This window comes from Hemitrygon akajei, unplaced genomic scaffold (assembly GCF_048418815.1).
Source record: "Hemitrygon akajei unplaced genomic scaffold, sHemAka1.3 Scf000064, whole genome shotgun sequence".
Classification (NCBI taxonomy): domain Eukaryota; kingdom Metazoa; phylum Chordata; class Chondrichthyes; order Myliobatiformes; family Dasyatidae; genus Hemitrygon; species Hemitrygon akajei.
The window spans coordinates 1832548-1842445 of NW_027331950.1; positions in this window are offsets into that span (position 1 = coordinate 1832548).

A 9898-nucleotide genomic window follows, 5' to 3' on the forward strand; every position below is an offset into this window, starting at 1 on the left:
GAGGCGCTGTGGACAGCGAGGAAGGCTTTCAAAGCTTGCTGAGGGATCTGGACCAACTGGAAAAATGGGCCAGAAAATGGCAGATGGAATTTAATGCAGACAAGCTTGAGGTGTTGCATTTTGGAAGGACAAACCAAGGTAGGACATACACAGTAAATGGTAGGGCACTGAGGAGTGCGGAGGAACAAAGGGATCTGGGAGTTCAGCTACATATTTCCCTGAAAGTGGCGTCACAGGTAGACAGGGTTGTAAAGAAGGCTTTTGGCATCCTGGCATTCGTAAATCAAAGTACTGAATACAGGAGTTGGGATGTTATACGAGATTGTTTAAGACATTGGTGAGGACAAATTTGGAGTATTATTTGCAGTTCTGGTCACCTAACTATAGGAAGGATATCAGTAAGATTGAAAGAGTGCAGAGAAGATTTACTAGGATATTGCCAGGTCTTCAGGAGCTGAGTTACAGGGAAAGATTGAACAGGTTATGACTTTATTCCTTGGAGCATAGAAGAATGAGGGGGGATTTGATAGAGGTTTACAAAATTATGGGGGATATAGACAGTAAATGCGAGTAGGTTCATTCCACTTAGATTAGGAACGATAAATACGAGAGGACATGGCTTTAGGGTGAAAGGGGAAAGGTTTAGGGGGAACATTAGGAGGAACTTCTTCACTCAGAGTGTGGTGGGAGTGTGGAACGAGCTGCCATCTGACATAGTAAATGCGGGTTCACTCTTAAGTTTTAAGAATAAATTGGATAGAAACATGGATGGGAGAGGTCTGGAGAGTTACGGACTGGGTGCAGGTCAATGGGACGAGCGGAATAAAAATTCCGCACAGACTAGAAGTGCCAAATGGCCTGTTTTCTGTGTTGTAGTGTTCTATGGATCTATGGAGTGAAATAAACACGAGATGAGAATTATCGATCGATTAATTTTAACTCGTTCACCGCATTCTTTCAACCGAACAGAAACAGCGGGGATTCAGCAGCAGCTGCGGGCGGCGGGTCCGGAGCTCCCCCGGGTCCTAAAGTCCACCCGTAATGAGACAGGTTAAATGGGACAAGTGGGGGCGGTGCTGACCGGAAAAGACAGTGAAGATTGTTCATTAAGTTCATCTGTCATTTCTTTGTCCCCCATTACTTCTTCACCAGCATCATTTTCCAGTGGTCCAGTATCAACTCTCATCTCCCTTTGACTCTTCATGTAACTGAAAACTGAACTTTTAGTATCCTGATTTATATTATCGGCCAGTTTGCCCTCATATTTCATCTTTACCATTCTTATGACTTTTTTCGTTGCCTTTTGTTGGATTTTAAGAAAATCCCAATAATCCAACATCCCACTCACCTTTGCTACCTTATATGCCATTTCCATAGGCTTAACACAATTATTACATGCCTTTTCCAGCTCAAACTCTCAATTAATGTAAAGTCAGTACCATAATTTAATAAAGGTTTTATCTGAAAAATATCTACCCTCGCAAAGATTGTACTGAAGACTGCATTTGATTTTTCTTCAGCCTTATACGCATCACATTGAAATAGTATGTGTTTCGACAGTTTCATAATGACAAAATCTACACGACACAGAATGAAGTTTTCCAATTAGTTAGAAGGCATAATTAAGCATAGTGTGGACATTTCTATGTCATGTCAATATCATTCCTTCCCTTGTTTGAAGCCCTTCTTCTATAAACCCAACTGTTTTATGTATTCTGTAAAGGTGTCTGTCCTTGTGTCCATTATCCTATGTCTTGACATAAGCCCCTAATTCTTAACACTACCAACCCTTTAGCTTCTAATTTGCTAAGTGGAAGGTTTATATCCACAGCTTAACATGTAACAGCTTTTGTTGCTAAACAGTCAACTCCATCATTTCCCTCAACAGTGTGATGTGCAGGGCCCATAATGTGCAGACATATAAATCAAACTTTATACATGAAATACCGTTTGACGAGTTTTCAAAAGTCAATCTGACCTACTGCCAGAATGACCTGTTTCAGACTCATCAAAACCGGAATGTATTCTGAGCAAATTATAAGGACCAATTTCCTCCACCCACTGTAAGCCTAACTGTTGGCAAAGAATTATGCTTCCTATGCTGATAAATGGCTTTCAGTCATTTATTTCTCGTTTACCTGCAATTCAGCCATACAAAAACAACCACACCCACATTCCCAGTTAAATTATATTCTGATTCATCTGTAAAAATGGTTACTGTATGATAATAACTTTCATTAATATACTGATGAAACAACAGACTCTCAGGCAGAAGCGAATCTTATCATGTAACCTGTATCATGTCATTGGAAAAAAACAAGGTAGGGTGACCAAGAAGGCTAAAATGGGACATATTGTATCAAATACACCCGTATCCCCAACTTGATACGAACCCAGTCACCCAAAACAAAAGAAAACTCTTCCTGTGATGTTCACAACAGTCCTCCAGCACCTTTAACAGGATGATCATTTCTTTGCCCTCTGAAATTAATCCAGTTTGTTGACATCAACTTCAACCTCTGTCATTCTGAGGGCAATTGTCCCATTGCAATCAGTAAAGCCAAAACAGAAGACGACATTACTGCACCAGAACAAAATCTTAAAGCCTGTAATTGTATCACATACAAACATCTTTAATTTGAAGTTGAAGCTGATCCATAAGCCACACAGGCACAATCAAGAACAGATCAAATTAAACAAATATAATTGGTCAACAAACATTTGCATGTTGCACCCATGAATACCCACATAGATGCCTGAGGAGATTTGAAGCTCCTTTACATTTATCAATTATTTTACTGATAGGTGCTTCCATGTCAGCTTATCATCCATCCACATACAGAGAAATCTTACCACTGACACTTCCTCAAGACATTAATCCTATAATTTATAATCAGGTGGAAGTCGATTAATCCTGTTTGTAAAGCACGTAATGTGCTTTACCGACTGAAAGCTTAAGATTCTCATCAATTTGTCAACTGTTTGCCCTATTATTTGTAAATTGCAATTGCTACCTCTAATGTATAAAGCTACATCATCTGTATATTATGATTTAACCAGTACCCATCTCAGACAATATATAATTAATCCTAATTTTAAATAATGAAGGGCTACAAATACTGCCTTGTGGGATCCCATTCTCTATCTCATAGAAACACAAACATAACATGCCGACCCGTACTTGCACAGTCTGTCCAAATAAAAAACTCAGAAAAATTATACAATCTCCCCTCACTCCTAATTGCCATAATTTAATCGAAAGTCATTTCCTTAAAATAGTTTCCCTTTTCAGTATCAAAAGTACTGCTATTACAACATCTTTATTGAATTGTGCTTTCCTAATTATCATCTTCCAAACATAAAACTGAATCTAATGTCATTTTACCCTTCCAAAATTGACTCTAATAAAACACTTTATCACCACTCTTTCCAAACTATAACTTAAGCGCTTGATTACCATACATTCCATCAGTTTACATAAATGAGACATTCACGATATAGGCCCATAACAAGAAGGACCAAATGGGGATCTGCCAGGTTTTAGAATAGGCACGACTGTTGCCATTTTCCGTGAGGAAAGTAGATGCACAATTCAAACATTTAATATTTTCACAAAAGTGAATTATATACAATTACATTTACATATGTCACCCTTTTCTGGGGACACCTGACCTGCATTATTAATAGACTTCTTAACTTTATACAAAGAAAACGCTATATCAGTGATACTATCATTGCTACAGCTGACTTCCAACACATCAGGGTATTCACTGGAAAACATATTCCTACATTATTTAACTTCTTTACTTAAATTATCCTGATTAGGAATCTCAGCAAATGACCCAGCCAGTAACACAACCTTCCCTGTTTCAGTAACACTCATTTTGCCCTCATTAATCAACACTGGAATATCATGATCCCAACAAATCCCCCCATTTTCTAAATCATACCCCAAACATCTTAACATCTCTTCCAAGTTTGATATCCCTTCCAATATTATCTCCACTTAACCTCCAGCAAATCACCGTCTTCCTCAGTACGGCCTGTGCCCTTTTATTGTTAATAATGTCACTCGGAGACTGATGCAACTCCTCCATTGCGGAGTTATGTGCTTCCCAAGTGTCACTCTCTGTGAATAAATCATCAATATAGGCATCTGTGTGTTTTAACCATTGAATTACTGAATTAATTATTCTCCGGAATATTCCTGAAGCATTTTTAATTCCAAACAGCAGAGCCTGGTATTCATACAACCCAGAAAGCGTTACAAGTTTGTATTGTGAGCGTGTAATGGGGGGCATTACACCGTATTTGCACATAGGTATTGCTCTACTGGTTCACCCTAGGCGAACAGGGGTCAACTGGAGGCACTGAGGTTCCATTGTGGGGTTTCTCGTTCGGGGTTTAAACGCCCCGGTTTAAACAAGGGGGTGATGGATTCGGATAAGATTGAACTCTGGTGTGAGATCGAGGGAGTACCGGTTAATCATGCCTGTGTATTAAGTGGGGTGGACATGCGTATCTCGGACGGAGTGTTAATTTGATGTTTGAGTACGGTCAGAGCTATCGGTAGGGTCGAAATCGTAGGCAGAAAGATTGGCAAAATGAACCATTAGAAATAAATGCAGTAAAGTATTAGAATTCAGCTGCCTTCATGCTCCCTAATGTATCCCCCCACTTGTGATTCTATGGAAACAATGTGATGAACAGAGTTACAGAACAAACAGGAGAGAATCTGCATTCGCTCGAAATACAAAACGACACAGAGAGTCAAATCCTGGTGAAGGGTCTCGCCACGAAACCTCGACTGTTTACTCTTCTCCTCACACAAAATGCTGGAGGAACTCAGCAGGCCAGGCAGCATCTATGGAAAAGAATAAACTGTCGACGTTTGGGGCCGAGACCCTTCTTCAGAGTCCTGTCAATTATTTACTCATTTCCCTTTTTGTGTGTTGCCTTAGAATTACAAAACAGCTCTTTGCAGCTGATCCCGACGGCATCACTGGCCTCAGCATCCCAGAGAAATCCCTTTTGAGCCTCACGTCCCGCCCTGTTATATTGAAGCTTGAGGCTAACCTGTTTCCCCTTCTCCCCGGTTCTGACAAAACCTTCTGATCTTGGAGTATATTTTCATCTCTATCAACCACTGCTACTCCCGTCAAAACCCGTCCTTTCCTTCACCACCTTTTATTCCCCTCCTTCTCTACCTGTAGGTTTTCCTTCTCACTGCCATCTTGAAATATCTTCCTGTAAAAGAATTTTCCTGTTTTACAATGAAAGACAAAGTACTGTTACGTTCATTTGTCTCTCTGTGAGGGATAGTGAGGTAGGGAGAGTGAGCGCGAGGAAGAGAGCGAATGAGATATCGCGAGGAAAGTGCGCGCCGGAGAGCACGTGAGGGAGAGGGCGCGAGGGAGCTGGTGCCGTGGAGATGAAGCTCGACAGAGCGTGATGTAAAGGGCGTGACGGAGAGGGTGCGGGCGATGGTGAGCGCGAGGGAGAGCGACAGAAGGAGACATCGCGAGGGGAGAACGCACGAAAGAGTTGGCGGAGAGCACGTGAGGGATAGGGCACGTGGAAGATGTCGCGAGAGTGAGCGCGAGGGCGTGTGAGAGAGGCAGAGAAAATAGAATGAGAGAGAGATAGTGAAGCGTCTAAGATCCTGAGGGAGACAAGGAAAGACAGTGAGAGAGAGGGAGATAGATCGATAATGTAGCCTCTGTGCCCCCAGTTCACCCCCGTTCGCCTAGGATGAACCGCCGTCTCCCCGTCAATAGTGTGATACTTGGGTGTAAATTCGGTGTAATGTCCCCCCCCCCCCACAGTACACGCTCGCAACACAAATACCAGAAAATACACGAAAAGAGAGTAAATAATTGCAACTTTATAGCTATTTCTTAGTGGTGGGTTAGTAGAAACAGATAACCTAAATGCGCCAAATAAATAAGTTTATCAGTTTGTGCACATAATATTTTAATACGTTGGAGCTTACGCCTCCGGTTCCATCCTCAACGACCTTCCGAGCCTTCGGCCACCGTCCGAACTGCCGACGTCCAGTATCCGCCTCTCTGGAACCGCTGTCCGCTCCTCACTCGTCCGTCCTTCTCGTTCGCCTACGGAAAAAGACCGCGAACTCCCGCTCAGCTCACACATACAAGACAGCATAACAATTCTCCATTGGTCAGTTTCCCCCTTATCGGTAGTATTATGGATTCAGCAACAATAAATATATGAGTGAGGCAGGGGTTTTTATAACAAATAAAACGTTTATTAAACACTGAAAAACAAACCCCCAAAAGTAAACAAATCACTCACGTAACCGGAAACCAGCTGCTGTGCGGCAGCTTAAACAGTTCTTAAAGCGATGTTGCAAAAACAGTTATTCAAAGTAGTATTGCAAAAGTTCAAAATGCTTACAGTCCATTTAAAGGAGAGACTTTTTAAGACGATTTAAATTCTCTTTCACGTCGTGTTGCTGCGATTCCCAGTCGAAGTACACTCTTCACCAACTCCGGCAGCTTCATCCTCCTGTGGATGACAAGGGTTGTCAATTTCATATATTATCAGGTCTCGGGAATAGGAAACGATTTCAGTGATTCTGAATGGATCTTTCACAACGTCGGGTATTTCCTGATGAATTTCAGCTGCTGCACGAACACATTTATTTACGCGGTGACTCAGTCGAAATTCAGGGAGCAGGCGATCAGCGCGGTGAAATACCCGTCACTTCGATGCTTCAGATGATTAATGGCGCCGCATCCTGAGTTGTCGCCAGAGGCGGCGGCAGAGTCTCCAGTCCGGCCTCCAGCTCCTCAAATTCACCGCCTGATCTCCCAGGTGTTATTCCCGGGCGGATTGTCCCATCGACCGGCAGTCCGGGACGTTGAGATAGTGTGTGTGTCGGGAGGTGCAAAACACCGTCCAAGAGATTAGGTACCTTATTCTTCCCGCCAGATGCCAGACAAAGAACTACTCCGGAATGCCGCCCGCACATTCGTCTGCGGATGTGTCCATCTATTCCCATTTCGCTCACCAACTTCACTGTCAGACATTCCCACAAGACAGCGTGAGTCAAGTCAGATGCTCATTTACTAACCCAATGTGAATCACACCAGTCTCCACCATCTCGTGTAATGATTGGCAAAATTAAGGCACTAAAACTTAAAGGCGCATTCCCGTCATCAACTGGACTTGACTGGGGTGTAGAGAACTGGGAAATAATAGAGTACTGCTTCTGTCTTCTAATGAACGCTAAATTATCACCAAGAAATCCTATCGATTATGCGTAATGAAACACAATACTACCAATTAAATTAAAGTCACACCCATGACTTAAGAAAGCGGTTAAATGAAATCAGCTAAGGCCCCCAAAATTGCAATAAAGCCTGTATGATTTCTTTCCTGATATGCTTCACCCTGAAATGGCCTGTGTTCATAATGAAAAAGTCTACACAATCCAGAAGCATGTTTTGGAACATGACAAAAGGAATAATTAAGCTTAGTAAATCATGGCGATATACTTCCTTCGCTTCTTGCTTCCCCCATAAACCCAGCACTTTCATGTTCCCATTCTAGTTTATGTCAATATAATTCCGTCCGTTCTTGTTTTACCCCTTTCTCCTCATACACCCAACACGTTTATGTATTCTGTAAAGGTGTACAGATTTTCCCATCAGTCTTTCCATCAGCTCCTAATTCTCAACATACATAACTCTGAACTTCTGAATTGTTAAGTGAAGTGTCTTTATCCACAGTTAAACTTTTGTAACTCACAGTCAACCCACTCGTTCCCCTCAATACACCTGTGTTCAGGGACCTACAAGACAAAAATATATAAACAAGTACTTGAATATGAATTAATGCCTGGTGAGTTTAAGTTTACCAGTCACAGACGTGTTAAACTTTTTGAAGGCCTCTGGGTAAGACACGTACAACTGTTCTTTAACCTGTTGAACTGCAACTGCCTCTGTTTTCATTAGGCAACATTTTCACATTTCCACTTCTCCCTATGACTGACGTTCACATTAACTAATCTTCTCAATTAACCGATAGGCATCTCAGCCAGTGACAGCAGGGGACAGCGGTCCGTCTGAGCTACGATAGGCCGGGTGGAAATCTGCCCCATGCTCCGCCCCTCTTCTTCTGCTCCATCGCCGTTGCGGAGTTCAGAGGGTAGCTGCTGTCGGAGTCTCCGTCCTCGGCATTCACAAAGACGAGCGTGGTTCCCCTTCGACGCCTCGGTGGGTCTATTCCAGCGATGTTTGTGGTGGCGGAATAAAAGAGTTTTGCTAGTTGTTTCTTTTTTACACAACATTAGTGTGGAGAAAAGTTAAAAAATACACTAAATTTAAAAATACATAAATAGAGGAAGAATGGATTCATCAGTTATTGTTCCCCGTTTCAACTTAAATTTATGCTCTCGGGTATTAGATATTTCCTCCTTGTGCAAAATACAGGTTGTCCACTCTGTCTGTGCCTCTCACATTCCGATAAACGTCTGCCAGACCTCCCTCAGCGTCCACCGATCCAGAGAAAATAAGCCTAAACTGCCCAATCTCTCCTTATCCAGGCTGCAACCCGGTAAACCTTTTCTACTCACCGTCTACAACCTTCACATTCTTCCAATGATAGAATTGCAACTCCTCAGATGCAATGAAACTAGAGATTTATGAAATTGTAACATACCTACCTGACACCGAAACTCAGTGCCTCGACTACTGAAGACAAGCAGGCCGGACATCGCCTTTACCATCCCATCACCCTGCGCAGCCGCTTTCAGGGGGTTACACACAGGGATCCTCCATATCCTGGTGCATTTCCTCTGGAGTCATCTGTAGAATATATCCTTTGTATGGAATGTTAAACAGAACTGAATGCAATATTTAAAGAAACATACCAATTCAGGCACCATCTATGGAGAGGCATAGAGCTGACGTTTCGAATTATACACTTTACTTTCAGCATTAACACCGGCAGTTCCTTGCCGACTTGGTGCCCAACAAAATAGTCCCGTCTGCTGCGTGTATCCCATCTCCTCTTGGCATGAATTAGCTTGAATAGTCACATGAGCACAGGAGCTGAAGGTTATTTTTCCCGCTGTAAGAGTCTTTGACTTAATCTTTCTTATTTCGTACTTAACGACAATATATTTTAACTTTGTATAATTACAAAGGATGGTTTATTAACGGGAAACGTTTGGTTTATTAACGGGAAATAAAGTGGGCAATTTCCACAGAACCTGTTGGGATATACTGCAGATTATTGAGAGCCAAAAGTAAGATCGCAGAAAAGTGATTATAAATGTTTTAAGTAGGGGGTAGATCATCCTGGAAAATATAAACTCACGCAGTGGTAGGAAAGTTTTTGGAAACGATTCTTAGGGATAGGATATAGAGTTACGTAACACCACCTGGATAAACAGACCAAGAGTCTCTTCCAATCTGTGATGACCTGTTTTCTGGCCGAGTCCTTTCGACCTGCACCAGGACCATATTCGTTCATACTCCTCCCGTCCATGTACCTATCCAAATGTTTTCACCACTTTCTCTGGCCAATCCACACTCACACTGCTTTCTGAATTAGGAAAGCATCTCAACTTCCCCTTAAGCATCACACCTTTTACACTTAACTTATGACCTCTTGTTCTAGTCTCGCCCAAGCTGAGGTGGCAAAACCATTTGAATCATTCTCTCCAACTCAGGTTCTCAAATCCTGGGAAAATCATTATAAATGTTATCTGTAATCTTTCAATCTCCTTGATAACTTGCCCATGGATAGGTGGCCCAAACTGCACACAATACTCCAGGATCGTCCTCACTACCGTCCTTTACAACCTCAACATAGCATTCCAATTCGTGTTAACAGTACTTATATTTATGAAGGCCAATGTGCCAAAAGC